Source organism: Misgurnus anguillicaudatus, chromosome 19 (assembly GCF_027580225.2).
Source record: "Misgurnus anguillicaudatus chromosome 19, ASM2758022v2, whole genome shotgun sequence".
NCBI lineage: Eukaryota > Metazoa > Chordata > Actinopteri > Cypriniformes > Cobitidae > Misgurnus > Misgurnus anguillicaudatus.
Genome location: NC_073355.2, coordinates 49998694 through 50012509, shown reverse-complemented (window position 1 = coordinate 50012509; position 13816 = coordinate 49998694). Strand labels below are relative to the sequence as shown.

Here is a 13816-nt window from a genome sequence, read left to right as displayed (position 1 = left end):
TGTAAACCTGGGTGATTTTACAGTTTTTTCAATTAATTTGAATGCATTTTTGATTAGGGGATTAAGGTTTTAAATAAAAGTTAGCTACACACGTCAAAGTCAAACATGTATTATTTTATGTATTTTTCTCTGTGGAGGCTGTGGGAGAAGTAAAGAGTGCTGTTTTCTCTCTCACTCCCATGTTTAAGCTCTCTGTTCCTCAGCTTTATTTTTCAAAAGCAACAGACAAAAGACTAAACCTCACGCAATACTTGAACCTGAATTATAGCTGCATGTAAAACAGGTCTGCAGTAGTACCGTATTTCCAGACTATAAGTCGCATCAGTCAAAAATGTGTCATGAAGAGAAAAACATAAGTCACGCTGGACTATAACCTCATTCACACAGCACTTTGGTCCCAGAAAATATCCGTAAAATTGCGAGACAAGCTTCTGTGTGAACGCAAACACATCCTGTAAATCTTCTAGGATTGCTCCTGGAATAAGGACCTAGTAAGATACCCGGAAAACCCTCAGTGTAAACAAGATGCAGAAAACAATGCCATAATGGGCATGTCGTAGTAAGGACTCGCGTGTCATCCCAACAAAAGTTATGGTTCAGCTCTTTAAAACGAGAGATTTGCATGCAGATCAACATTTAGGACAAGAAATGTCAGCAAACTGGACTCAAGCAGATATTAGGTAACGTTAACTTAGCTCGTCACTTACCACACTGAAGCAGTGATTATTCAGCAGCATAAAAGAATATCGTGTCACATGTTTAGAGCCCGACCGATTTATCGGTTTGCCAATTTTATCGGCCGGTATGAGCATGTCACAGATATATCTGTATCGGCTTATAAGCCGCAGATATGCAGCCGATATGAACGTTTTTCACAGAACAAATAAATGCTTTTGAATGATGTAAGACTTTGTTTGTCCAGCAGAGCGCTCTACTGTTTTGGTACTGGTAACCCAGGTCACTGTGTAGTGACACCAGCCAACCCCTAATAAACAATGACTTCATAAGTTTTCAAGTCCATTATAACGTTATTCTCGCCAATTGCCAATTATTCAAGTTAAATGTATTCTGTTCTGTTTGTTGTTTGTGTTTTAAAGTTATTTATAATAAGTCAAGTTTACTGTTTTGTGCACTGATATCAGACTCAGTTTATTGTTGAACACATATTACATACCTTTGTCATGTCATTTTAAGTGTTTGATCACCATATTTGTGAGTGATCATTGCAAAAAATGTATTTATTTACATATAGTAGTATATTCTGTGTATATATATATATATATATATATATATATATATATATACACAGTACTGTAGTATGATATACCATAGTATAAGTTAACTGTACCATAATATATACAAAGAAAATCGGCCCAGCAGACCGAATAAGTGAACGCACATGTTAACGTAACATTAACAGTTATTCAACGAACACAATAGCATACAGAACATACCTTGGAGGCTGAATAGACAAAATTAACATGACAAGCCAAATCAAGTTCACGAAGCGCCTGAACTCAATGGATTCCACATCACTGAATCCATTGAATTACATAAATACAAAAGCAGGTTATAGTGCCCTCTCGCAGCTGTAGATGGCAATGTTGTCTCTTGGTTTATATGAATACATTTCTTAAAGGTGCAGTGTGTAATTTTTAGAAGGATCGTATGATAGAAATCCAAAATGATATAAAAAACTATATTATCAGGGGTGTATAAAGACCGTTGTGTTTATTACCTTAGAATTAGACGTTTTTATCTACATACACCTAGGGTCCCTTTACATGAAATTTGTCATTTTGGGCCGCCATGTTTCTACAGAAGCCCTTAACCGACAAACTTTTTTACAAAGATTTCTCAGATGATGACATGTTTGTCCGGTCGTGGCTATCGTAGCTTCTCTATGTGTTTCAAAAGCGAGGGGTGAGCAGTGGACTGAGCCGTTGGTTGCAATTCACAACCTCACCACTAGATGCCGTTAAAATTTACACACTGCACCTTTTAAGTCGCATCTGATTAGAAGTCGCAGGACCAGCGAAACTATGAAAAAAGTGTGACTTTATAGTCTGGAAAATACGGTAAATATCTAAATTACTGACAAAATTACTTTCAAAAATATTTGCTATGGGGCGGAAAGTTTCTGATTAATTTCTGGAAATTGTCCATGGTAACTTAAAAGGTGTAGAGGAGGATTTTCTCGAATTTTAAAAAAGAACCGCCTTCTCCACATTTTTTTTAAATGCAATTGCGCAACACTCCTGATTGACAACTAGGCTTGATGATCCACCCAGAAAAAGAAAATCCTCCGCAATACCTTTAATCTGGGGAATTTTTGAAATATTCTAAATTAGAAACTGATTTAATTGAAAGTAGAACTTTAATTGATTATTTCAGTGAGTAACACAAAAGCATACTAGGCATTTTGTAGTTATTATAATAGTGCTAACTTACATTTAGATATTTGATTAACTGGCTAGTTAGTCAGCTACTGTATAAACACATTTTGGTATTTGCTAGTTAAACTATAATGCCATTGATCAAAATATATTTATCCAAGTTTATCATCAAAACTTACTTGACTTGACGTAGTCCTTGGGGTAAAATGCAAGTGTGGCTTCTGTAGTAGTCAAGGCCTGGAATATGGAGAGGAATCAACCCCCTTAATGATATATGGAGGATTATTTAATTTCAGGGGGATTAAGACTGTGTTGGTGGGGATGAAGGATCATGGATGGATGAATGTGTGGATATCTATCTATTATAGGCAGATATTTAAGCAATATCGCTCGAGTAGGAGTGTGATATAGCTCTATATCATCACGGCTCTATATCATCACGGCTGTGATTAGGCCAGAGGCACGAGGCCGCATAAATTTTTGATAATTTATTTACATAATCATTAGTTATACATATAATTGTTTATTTGATTATTCAATATAATTATTTTTTACTTATTATGAATTTCATTATTATCATATTATTGTTTATTCATTATTATATTTCTATATTTTATTCATTTATATTGTCTTTTCATTTACTCATTCATTCATTCAATCTATTTCTATGTTTCATATGTCTTATTGATTTCATTGTTCAGTCTTATAGTTGTCTCACATTTGTGAAGTTTCATGAGCTGTCCTGTCTGTGTGTAAACAGAGATAGATAAAGAGAATGTTAAGGTTTGTGGGATGTTGCTTTTAGGCATTTTGGTATAACAGAGCATGTTGAGTTCATGCTACTTAGATGAGGGTTGAACAAGGTTTGAACATTGAGACATATGCAATTGAAGCTCGCGAGCTCGCACGGCCAGTAGTTAAACATGAAAGGTGGTGACTGAAAACGAGAAGGTACCTATGCTTCTTCCGGTGATGTTAAGAATTAAAACTCAGAAATTTCACCATCAACAAACCAACAGAAGCATTATTTTCCACAACACCGCGCGCCGCCTGAGGAAATCTTGAGTTTCGTTGAGCGGAACCAAAAAGTCAGCGGAGTTAGCAACATACCAACTTTAAGGAGCAGTTTCCAGGGCAGGGTTTAGATTAATCCAGCAGGACAAGGCCTTAGTTATTTTAGGCCATTTAAGATGTTTTTACAAACATACCTTACAAAAACAACAACTCGTGTGTATCTTGAGACAACAATGGCAATTATATTTAAACTTATGTCAATGCAAGCTGTTTTCAGTTAAGACAACTCTCAAATATGCATTTTAGTCTGTGACTACACTTAAACCCTGTCTGGGAAACCGCACTTCGCATGTTAACCCGAATGTGTTCATTTGTAGCAGATATGTGTGTAAACAAATTTAATCTTAACTCATATTTGTAAATGAAAGAGCCAAAGCCAAAAAGCGTCCTTCCCTCTCTTCCCTCTTCTAAATACAGATGCAGTTCTCGGTTAACTTTAAAGTTGTCTGAATAGCGCACATCTTCTGTTTTAAGTCCTCGATCTCCACAGTACACTGATTCATAATACATGTGTAAAAACATTTAATAATATTGGTATTAAACGTGCTGGACATTACCTCAAAGTACACAACTGTATGAATCAGGAGATGTTTATGACGCTGTCCGGACAATGATCCCTGCTCCAGAGACAACAGTGAGTCCGGGTCAGATTTTCAACTTCATCTCACTGCTAACGGTTAGCGTATCCTATCTTCTGTTGACAAACCAATAAAATAATCGAAGACGGAGTAATTATTTCAGTGCACAAAGAGGCAATTGGATGAAGACATCAGACTCTAGTGAGGACACTGATTCGCGAGGCTTCAAAACCTTTACGGATCTTTTGATTCGAATCTTCTTCTTCTGGAGTTTTATGGCGGTTGGCAAACCAACTTATGGTGCACTACCGCCACCTGCTGTACTGGAGTGTGAAACACAAACATACTCGACATGCAAGGAAAAAAAATACTAAATTATCCTGTAAAACCCTATTTCCTTTAAAAATGAAAATGTTTAATATCTCTTTATTTCTTCCTTTGCTGTAAATAACATTCCAAAAAGCTTTGTATATGTTACGTTTTTATGCCCAATTTTTCCATTTCCTGAATGAATGATATTCTTTCATTTTCATACTATTAATAAAATATGCTCTATTGTCTCTGTTTGATCACAATGTCTAAATTTACCAGTTGCATGCTTTCCTATTTTAAAATGGAATTATTTAGTCCAGAATGTCTGATTCGAAGACGTGAAATTATAATATCTTCTTTTCTGTTCTTAAATGCACTTCTTCCATTTCCAACAAGATGAACGTTATTAAGATGTCTGCCCTTGCTATCAATCTTCACGTCCATGCTTCTTGCCATTTATTACAAGTGATTTCTTTTACCTTAGCCTGGACCTCTTTTTAACTAAGAGCCACTTGTATGTCAACATCTGCCTGATTTAAAGCTTGCTTAGCTAGTTTGTCAACCACTTCATTAGCCTCCACTCACACATGAGCAGGGACCCACAGAAACATAATAAGACTTGTATTACTATTTCTCAATAAAATGAGATATATGATTAAAATATCATATATAATAGCCGAGTTGATTTTAGTCTGCTTGCAAGGCTTGAAAGTGCTGCATTTGAATTGAAGGATCCTACCTTAGATGCTCATGTGCAGAATGTTTTAATTATTGTTTTTTTGTTTATTTTTGATAATTTATTTACATAATCATTAGTTATACATATAATTGTTTATTTGATTATTCAATATAATTATTTTTTACTTATTATGAATTTCATTATTATCATTATATTATTGTTTATTCATTATTATATTTCTATATTTTATTCAATTATATTGTCTATTCATTTATTCATTCATTCATTCATTATATTTCTATATTTCATATGCCTTATTGATTTATTGTTGTTCAGTCTTATAGTTGTCTCACATTTGTGAAGTTTCATGAGCTGTCCTGTCTGTGTGTAAACAGAGATAGATAGAGAATGTTTATGGAAGCTCAAGGTTTGTGGGATGTTGCTTTTAGGCATTTTGGTATAACAGAGCATGTTGAGTTCATGCTACTTAGATGAGGGTTGAACAAGGTTTAAAGATTGAGACATATGCAATTGAAGCTGTCCATCAATAAAACTCTGTTCTATTTTATCATCTAAACCTTCGTCTCATGTCCTCTGCTTGTGCTCTTCTCTAGCAACGATTGATCAACCTCTTAACTGACAAGAAGCCTGTTAAACAAGTAAACTTATATTTTCTGACGTGATTTGGCGTCCGGGCTGGATCGCTTTTTATTTTGGTATGAAGACCTGATCTAACAGTTTAGACAGAAATGGAACAAGCTCGCCTGCAGGTTGGTGACAGTCATGATCATGGACCAGCAATTGCCCTGTGCTTTTTGGCCTGTAGAGAGAATTGTTCAGGTTTTTCCTGGGTTACAAGAAATCTCCGTTAAGGACAGAACCATAACAATATTATTTGTCTGCCCCCTCTCCCTGATTTACAATGACACTCTGGGTTTGCAAATTCACAGGGGCGACTGTAGCAAAGTTTCACCTTTGATAAATGGACTATCCTTGTCGCCCCGTCATTCAGTGCCCTTAAGTTTTATGCTTACAGTTTTTCTCAGTCGCTTTGGTACATTTCTCAGATCAGAATTTAAATTCTCAAAACTGCTTGTTCAATTCTCACATCATTGTGTCACTTGTGCACATCAAAAAAGCAGTTTCTCATTTCTTTGAACAAGTTGCAAATGCTTTGGTACATCCATGCAAATGATTATGTACAATTCTCTGCTTTTTCCTACATTATCAGTTGCTTATGTCATGTTGATCAAAATGTATTATAATGGGTCTCTGTTGAATAGTCTAACTCCACACAACATTTAGGCATTAGTTCATAGTATAAGTCTTTACATGCAAAATGGTTGAACATGTTGTCAAAATACAGGATATGGTCAAACATATTTCTATACATTTCCATTTGACATTTTTTCTAAATCTGTCCTGAAATGGTAAATTGCTCCCAGGTGAATCTTGACTTTCTCTAACAGACAGAAACGTCCCCAGCAAGCAAAAACCGAGAGGTTGAAATGACTGCTAACTATTGACCCAATATAGTTCCGGCTATGAGTAACCCCCTTCTACCCTAAATAACCTTGAATTTGGTTACATGCCATTTTTGCCAAAATAACTTGAAGATGTATGATATTCCAACATGTAAGCAAAGTGTGTTTAAGGTGTTTGCTTTCATTTCTTTTACATGTTCTAAAAGTATGTGCATCATCTATTCTTGGGCTATGGTTAGACATCTTTTAGACATCTATCATGTTCACATTTCTACTTTTTTTCTCTTTATGCTATGCAGTGCTTGCAGTGCTGTCTTTATCTTTCTTTATGGCAATGACATGGTCTTTCAACAAATTACAGTACAAACAGTAAAAGCGTAAATGTAAATTTTGTCAAGTCTCTTGCAATCAAACTTACACATAACTTATACTAAGTGTAACTTACAATTTACAATACTTGTCGTCAAAACTTTAGCCATAGTTTACATCAGAACATCACTTCAGAGTAAACTGTTATATTGACAACACGACAAAACAATTTGACTGTCTTACACTCTAAAAATGGTTGGGTTAAAAACAACCCAATTGGCAACCCAGCGCTGGGTAAATATTGGACAGAACACATGCTGGGTTAAAGTAACCCAACACGTTGGGTAACACATTTTAACCCAGCAGGTTGGGTTGTTGAGAAAACCCAACATGTAGTCATTTTAACCATTTATGGGATTAATATTCTGGGTTTTGGGTTATTCTTGCTGGGTTATTTTTATCATGTGCTTTATTGTAAATCAAGACCATTGTTAACAGCAAATAAATGTTTATTTGATTGCAAAATAACTACAAACTCTTACATTTTTACAGTTGTAAGTTGCAAAATCATTTAAAGGACTGCTTACTGACCCAAGTATAAATATATTTATAAAATATCATAAATTATGCACATTGAAGTAACAATGTAACAGGTTGAATTTAAGACAGAATTTGTAATTTTACAGTATATATATGAAATACTGAAATGTACATAAACAAAACTACAGCAGTGTAAAAAAGAAACAATGTAATTGTTAAATTAAAAGTAAAATCATTCATTCATGTAAAGTTTTTTTAAAGAACAAATGTTTTAAGTTTCACAGAATGGAATGTATTTGACTAAAAATACTTCATTTATTAAAGTTACTCGTCGCAAACAAAGATGTACAAAGGAATCGAACAGGAGGGGATTCATCCATTTGAAAAATGACAGACTACAGGAATTCCCATAGAAGCACATTGCCTGGGGTATTTATTTTTTTTAAGCACTTAAAATGCCTTTAAACCAGAGACTGTAAAAAATATGCAAGTAGTGTCCATGACGTCACCTATTGGTTTGTGAAGAGCATTTTTGAAGCTTAAAGTAGGCGGGGCGTGCCGTCGCCATCTTGGCCGAATTGCAGTTTAAGTCACTTCCGTATTCAGAGAGACTGATTGAGAAAAAAGATTGAGAGGTCTGCTGCATGTTTCCCATGGCCAGGACGAAAGGAAAGGGTTTCGAGGATTCTGTCCAGGGAAGAAATTCCACCACATTTGTTGCAATCTACAAAAGAGGAAAAAACTTTTAGTGGTCTGAACTGAATGATCAGATTGAAGTATTCAGAAAACCATGTGGGCCAAGTGAATTATATATTTTATAAAAATTATAAGGGTTTCATTTGCATCCCTGGCCGCATTACAACCACGTGTGAGATTTTTTTTCCAAAAATGCAATAGCCTGTTTACAGTTTGCATAAGACTTTGGTGTTACACTCCTTTAACTTTTTTGCCAACAACAAAGGCTGCAAACCACACAGACTGACAAATATGATGATCTGATCTGACTATAAAGAATAAAGTACTGCAGAACTAAAATGTAGCAGATAATTAAGACATTCCAAATACATTATAAATAGGAATTATTAAATGTTATACTTACTGGCTGAAGTTGTATGAAGGTCTCGCTAGCCTCATCAATGGATGGACGTAAAAACTCTGCACACTCTAAAAAAAGAATTGGAAAACAACATCACATCTGATCTCTGCTAAAAACATAATATCTCTGATACAGTATCAGCCACAGATCAGAGGGTTGGTCAATATACATTTGAAATCACAGGAGACAACCCAAAAATATTATGAAATGAATATAAAATAGTAACTAAATACGACTCAATAACACATCTAAATTCATATAACAGTACACATATACATGTTTGTTAACAGATAACGTTAGTCACTTCCACGCAGCCTCCGTCTTGGTGACAAATACGTTTATGTTTTCAAGTTCATATTCAAACACTTAAATTATTGTTTCATTTTAAAAGAGAGGAACAAGCATATATAAGACACCAGTTCTTGGAAACGCTGTTTCGTTTTAATTTATCGACGAATTTACCTGCCGTACCGACTGTGAAGTGAATGTGCTTCTTGTCTTTGCCTCAGTGACAGCGTAGACGACGGCTCCGTGATCCTCCGCCGCGGCGCCGCCGGTAAAGTTAACATGTGCTTCTGCTCGCGCCTCGCCCTTTGCGGTCTGTCTTTACATATCGAATGACAAGAAAGCAATTCGTTTGTCGCTAAATTTAATTTAACAGCGTCGCTATCGCTTGTTAAGCTGGGAAAGGGAAAACTATGCGCGTGTGTGACACAAAAAGCCGAAGTGGGTTGCGGAGGTCCACTCTGTACCGGTTTTGACTCGCTTTGTTAAAGGCTTAGAAATTGTCATGAGTTAACGTAATCAACCGTGTGATGGGGATTTTGTAACATCTATTTTATTAATTTTATTAATATGCCATATCAAACATCTTAGAACGATTATTCAAGTCAAATTGTGTAAATGGCGATCTGAGGTAACAGTCGTCATTCCTCTAAATTACACCCGTCGTCTTAGTCAGTATAAATTAACACGTTGCTGTCTCGCAAAATGTTATAATCTTGTTTATATTCATGAAATGTTCACAAAAGCATATAAACTTACCTTGAAACAACTGCTTCAGCGACTCTGTCCTTTCACGACGACCATTGCTGAGCACATTCAAACATCAAGGGCGCGAAGCACGTGAGCCTCTTCAAACAACTGTGGGATTTTAATGTCATATGTTTTATTAATATTGTATTTAGAAGTGTTTTCAATAATCATTATAGTATGCTAAAGTAAAAGATTGTTTGTGTTTGTCTGTGAGAGTGGAAAGCTACCAGCTTGGGTGTGTGTGTAAAACTGCAAGAAGGATTAGCTGAGGAATTTATGTCTGGAAATTGTCAAAGATAAGAGAGAGACAACCATGTATTAACTAATACTTTAATATTCACAGGATAAAATATGCAATATATTTCTTACTTAATCAGTATTAATCAGTGAATAATTGATGTAATAAAGATATGATGTTGTCTTTGATAAATGTGTATTAACCAATGAAATGAAGGTTGCATACAGAATAACTTAATGGGGGGGATGGCAACTCAACTTGGAAGAACAGAATCTCCTGCGCTTGTTCGTTGTGTGTGTGTATTCTTCCCTAACAGATGGTTTTTTAATAATGATTAAAGTGTTTGCTTAGAAGTAGTATTGCAGTAAAAGATTTAATATGTGTTTATCTATCTAAAGAAGTTAATGTGTGCCTTATTCATATAACCAATTTTACGAATAATGAAATGATGTCATGATATTGAAATGTGTTTTACATAATAATCACTTTCATCTTACAGCTTATGTTTTTATGAATAAATGAATGTTTCATTAATGATTTGTTTTTAAGAAAGCATTATTATATTCTATGTGAAGTCAATCATATGTGAAGTGGAGGAGTACTGGGGAGAAGGTGACGGACCGCATGGATCTCAGGGATGAGTGGAGAACAGTTGGTTTTTTCTTTGTTTGGGTGTGTTTATCTTTGTCTGCAGACTAAAATGGGTGTGGTGATGGAGTCAGATGTACGAGGGGAACGGCCTTTGTGGGTGGAGATTCTAAGAAGAAAGATCGACGTCACATACTTTATAAATAACTGTTTTCTCCAAATGCGGGCTGTTAGTCGATTGCCTATTGTGGCCTTGAGACTGCCCAGCGCTGTAAAACTTTTTCATATCTGATCAATAAATAGTTTAATTTTAATACCGTGCCTTTCCTCTAATTATGAACATGCAAATGGACGCTTTAAAGTCCAACAACTGGTGACCCCTGACGTTTTGTAGAGGGAAAGGAGAGAGTGAGGAGGGTTTCACATTGAAGAAACCAGAGTAAGCGAGGATTCCCTTTCAACACAAAAAAAGAGCGCTCTATTAAAATAAGGTAAGCAGAAGCCTGTTTTATCAAATTCTGCTAATTGGATATACCAAATTACTTGTGTTGATAAGGAGATCCGAACTGAATTACAAATTTAAATTTTTTATAAATTGATCAGAGTGAAAAACTTTTTGAAATTTTTGAATTTTGTTATTAAATAAAAGGTTGAGGAGTCCTTTAACGCATTAGGCGTTATAAAATACCAACTCAGGTTGTAGCCTGTAAGGGGTGAAAGGCCCGTTGGATGAAAGGTCCAAGAATACTGTTAATGGCGGTGTAAGTTAACAGAATTAATTAAAAAGGTTGAGGATTCCTTTAACACATTAGGTGTTATAAAATACCAACTCAGGTTGTAGCCTGTAAGGGGTGAAAGGCCCGTTGGATGAAAGGTCCAAGAATACTGTTAATGGCGGTGTAAGTTAACAGAATTAATTAAAAAGGTTGAGGATTCCTTTAATACATTAGGTATTATAAAATACCGACTCAGGTTGTATAGCCTGTAGGGGGTGTACAGCAGCCCGTGGATGTAAGGTCCACGAATACTGGAAAGAAGAAGTGACGTCTTAATGTGAATAGTATTGTTGATATATTGTTGTTATTTTTGTGACATTTCTGTGAAAGTTGTATTGTGTTTGTATTGCGGGTGAAACTCCTGAAAACTACTGGTGTATATACCCTTCTGTTAGATAAGAGTGACGTTTTGTGCTTTTTTTTGAAATTTTGAATGCTTGTAAATTGTGTGAAAATGGCTAAATAAAAAATGTGATGAGTATGGTTGCCTAACAGTGTATGTGCAATGGAAAAAGGGCAAGTAGTTTGGAAAGGGACCAACTGTAAAAGACTTAGAAACAGATTTGAGAATTTGGACGAGATTAGCTCTGGTTGCTGCTGCCATGCAGGCTATTAAATCAAAGAAAAAGGGGAGTTGACAGTTGTGCTGTGAGCAAGTAAAAGGACAAGGAAACACTGAGCCAGTACCCTCAGCCCCACCCATGGCTCCTCCTCAAGTGAAGTCACTATACCCCTCACTGCACACACCTCCTCCTTATGAGGAAAAGTCTGTTTCGATCTCAAAGCAACAGCCGGTGTTAACAGTAAATAGTGGTGAACTAGATGTTGAATTTGATGAAATAAAGGCCCTGAAAATAAAAATGGAAAGATTACAACAAACAACTAGAAAATGCACTTCCAGAGGAACCGCAAAAGTGTGCTTGCTCTGGTGCGGTCACTAACTTGATTTGTGAAATGTAAAATTTTAAAATGTTTTTTATCTTGTGCATTATCACATTGGAGTCCCAAGTTCATGTTCAAAGTTTGGTTTCAATTAGAGATGCTCCGATCGCCGATCAGTGCCGATCACAGAATGGAAGTGGAATGGGAATCTTTTATCTATAATCTAGCAGAGTTTGCACTATTTGTAGAAATGAAACTAACTATAAATTAGGTATATTATTGTTTTAATAGAGAATCAAATAAATAAGCACAACAAATATTTCTTCTTCCAAAGAGAAATGTGCCTTTAAAAAGGTTTATGTCTGTTAAAAGTAATTAAAACAAAACACTTCACAGTCTTTTCTTTACTGTATGAACTAAATATACACGCATTCGTATGAAGTATAACAGTGCTTCACTGATGAATAAACAGAGAGTAATTTTATTGAGAGATGAATTAGGATACTGTAGCTTTAAGATGTGAGAGAGGTCACTCCGTTCACATGCACTGATGACTTCTGTGTATGCGTGCGGCGGGTGTCCGCAAACAAGAGCAGCTGTGAGGAAAATGGAAGTTTTTAACCTTCAAAACTTTAAAACGAATGCAAATAAACTTTCGGCATGAGGATGCAATTGTCCGTGATCGATATGTGCTGTATACGCTGTTTGATAGGGATGTGAAGACGCATCGCGCTGAGGACCGGAGCACGTCCTCATAGAAAATACGCATATCTCTGTAAAGGCAGAGAGAGAAATCCAGATCTGCACGTCACACATGAGCAACGGGTTACAAAATGCTCGCACTGTGTAAAATGGTCTCTAATTGCAGCCGCATCAGGAACGCTATGACAAAAGTAAACAAAAAGATCGGCTCATGAGATCGGCAATTTTAGCGAGTGCCGATCACGTCATTTAATGCCGTTATCGAACGATTACGATCGGTGGCCGATCGATCGGAGCATCCCTAGTTTCAATACATGAAAGCATCAATATCAGAGAAAGCTCTTATATACACTGACATGTAACATGTTTACTTAAAACATAAGCATTGGACTCTGACATAACACTAGTTCGTGTCCATTGAAACCCGTCATTACTCCCGCTTATGATTAAATGACAGGAGAGGGACTCATCCACAGACTATACCCTTAGTAATCTGAAGAGAAGCGGTCAAAAATGGACAAAAAGAGACGGATTTAAATACCAGGTGTAAACGTGATGTGTCTCTCTCGTCCACTTGTGATCCGATCGATGAAAACGCATCTTAATACCAAGTGTAACAGCCCCTGGGATATTTTTCCTCGCGTTGATGAAAAATGAGTGTCTAAGCTACGTTTATGGTTGCTTGTTGTATGTGATTTTAAGCGGGCATATGATGAAAATCAGACTTTTTCCATGTTTAACATAAATCTGTGTGCTTTGACGGATCACAGGCAAAGGACATTGCAAATTGTTCATTTTTTCATTGCTTTTGCTTTGTACCTACTGGAAGCCATGTTAACCTTGGCATGACACGGCCGGGCCACCGTACGAGTTAAAACGCGTTCCGAATGGGGGGGGCTGGAAAGTAATATTCAGTTGGTTGTCATATAGAATTTTACCGCTAGATGGGAGTAGATCCTACACAGTGGAACTTTAAGATAATCTTAAAAACATGAGACTTAAAGGTGCAGTGTGTAAATTTTAGCGGCATCTAATGGTGAGGTTCCAAATTGCAACCAAAAGCTCAGTTCACAGCTCACCCCTTGCTTTTGAAATGCATAGAGAAGCTACAGTAGCAACCACCAGAC

At 36.1% G+C, this 13816-nt stretch overlaps 2 protein-coding genes and 1 long non-coding RNA gene across 4 annotated transcripts in view; all 3 read right to left on the bottom strand.

Annotated features, from left to right (window-relative positions):
• Positions 1 to 13816, bottom strand: part of LOC129422537 (uncharacterized) — a 681876-nt gene that overhangs the window by 552129 nt on the left and 115931 nt on the right. The gene's annotated exons all lie outside the window — the stretch shown is intronic.
• Positions 1 to 13816, bottom strand: part of LOC129422743 (uncharacterized) — a 177576-nt gene that overhangs the window by 72389 nt on the left and 91371 nt on the right. The gene's annotated exons all lie outside the window — the stretch shown is intronic.
• Positions 7067 to 9243, bottom strand: LOC129430315 (uncharacterized). Its single transcript, XR_012358916.1, has 3 exons — positions 8940 to 9243; positions 8472 to 8536; positions 7067 to 8096 (listed from the first exon to the last, which is right to left on the bottom strand). It is a non-coding gene; the product is annotated as an uncharacterized lncRNA (long non-coding RNA).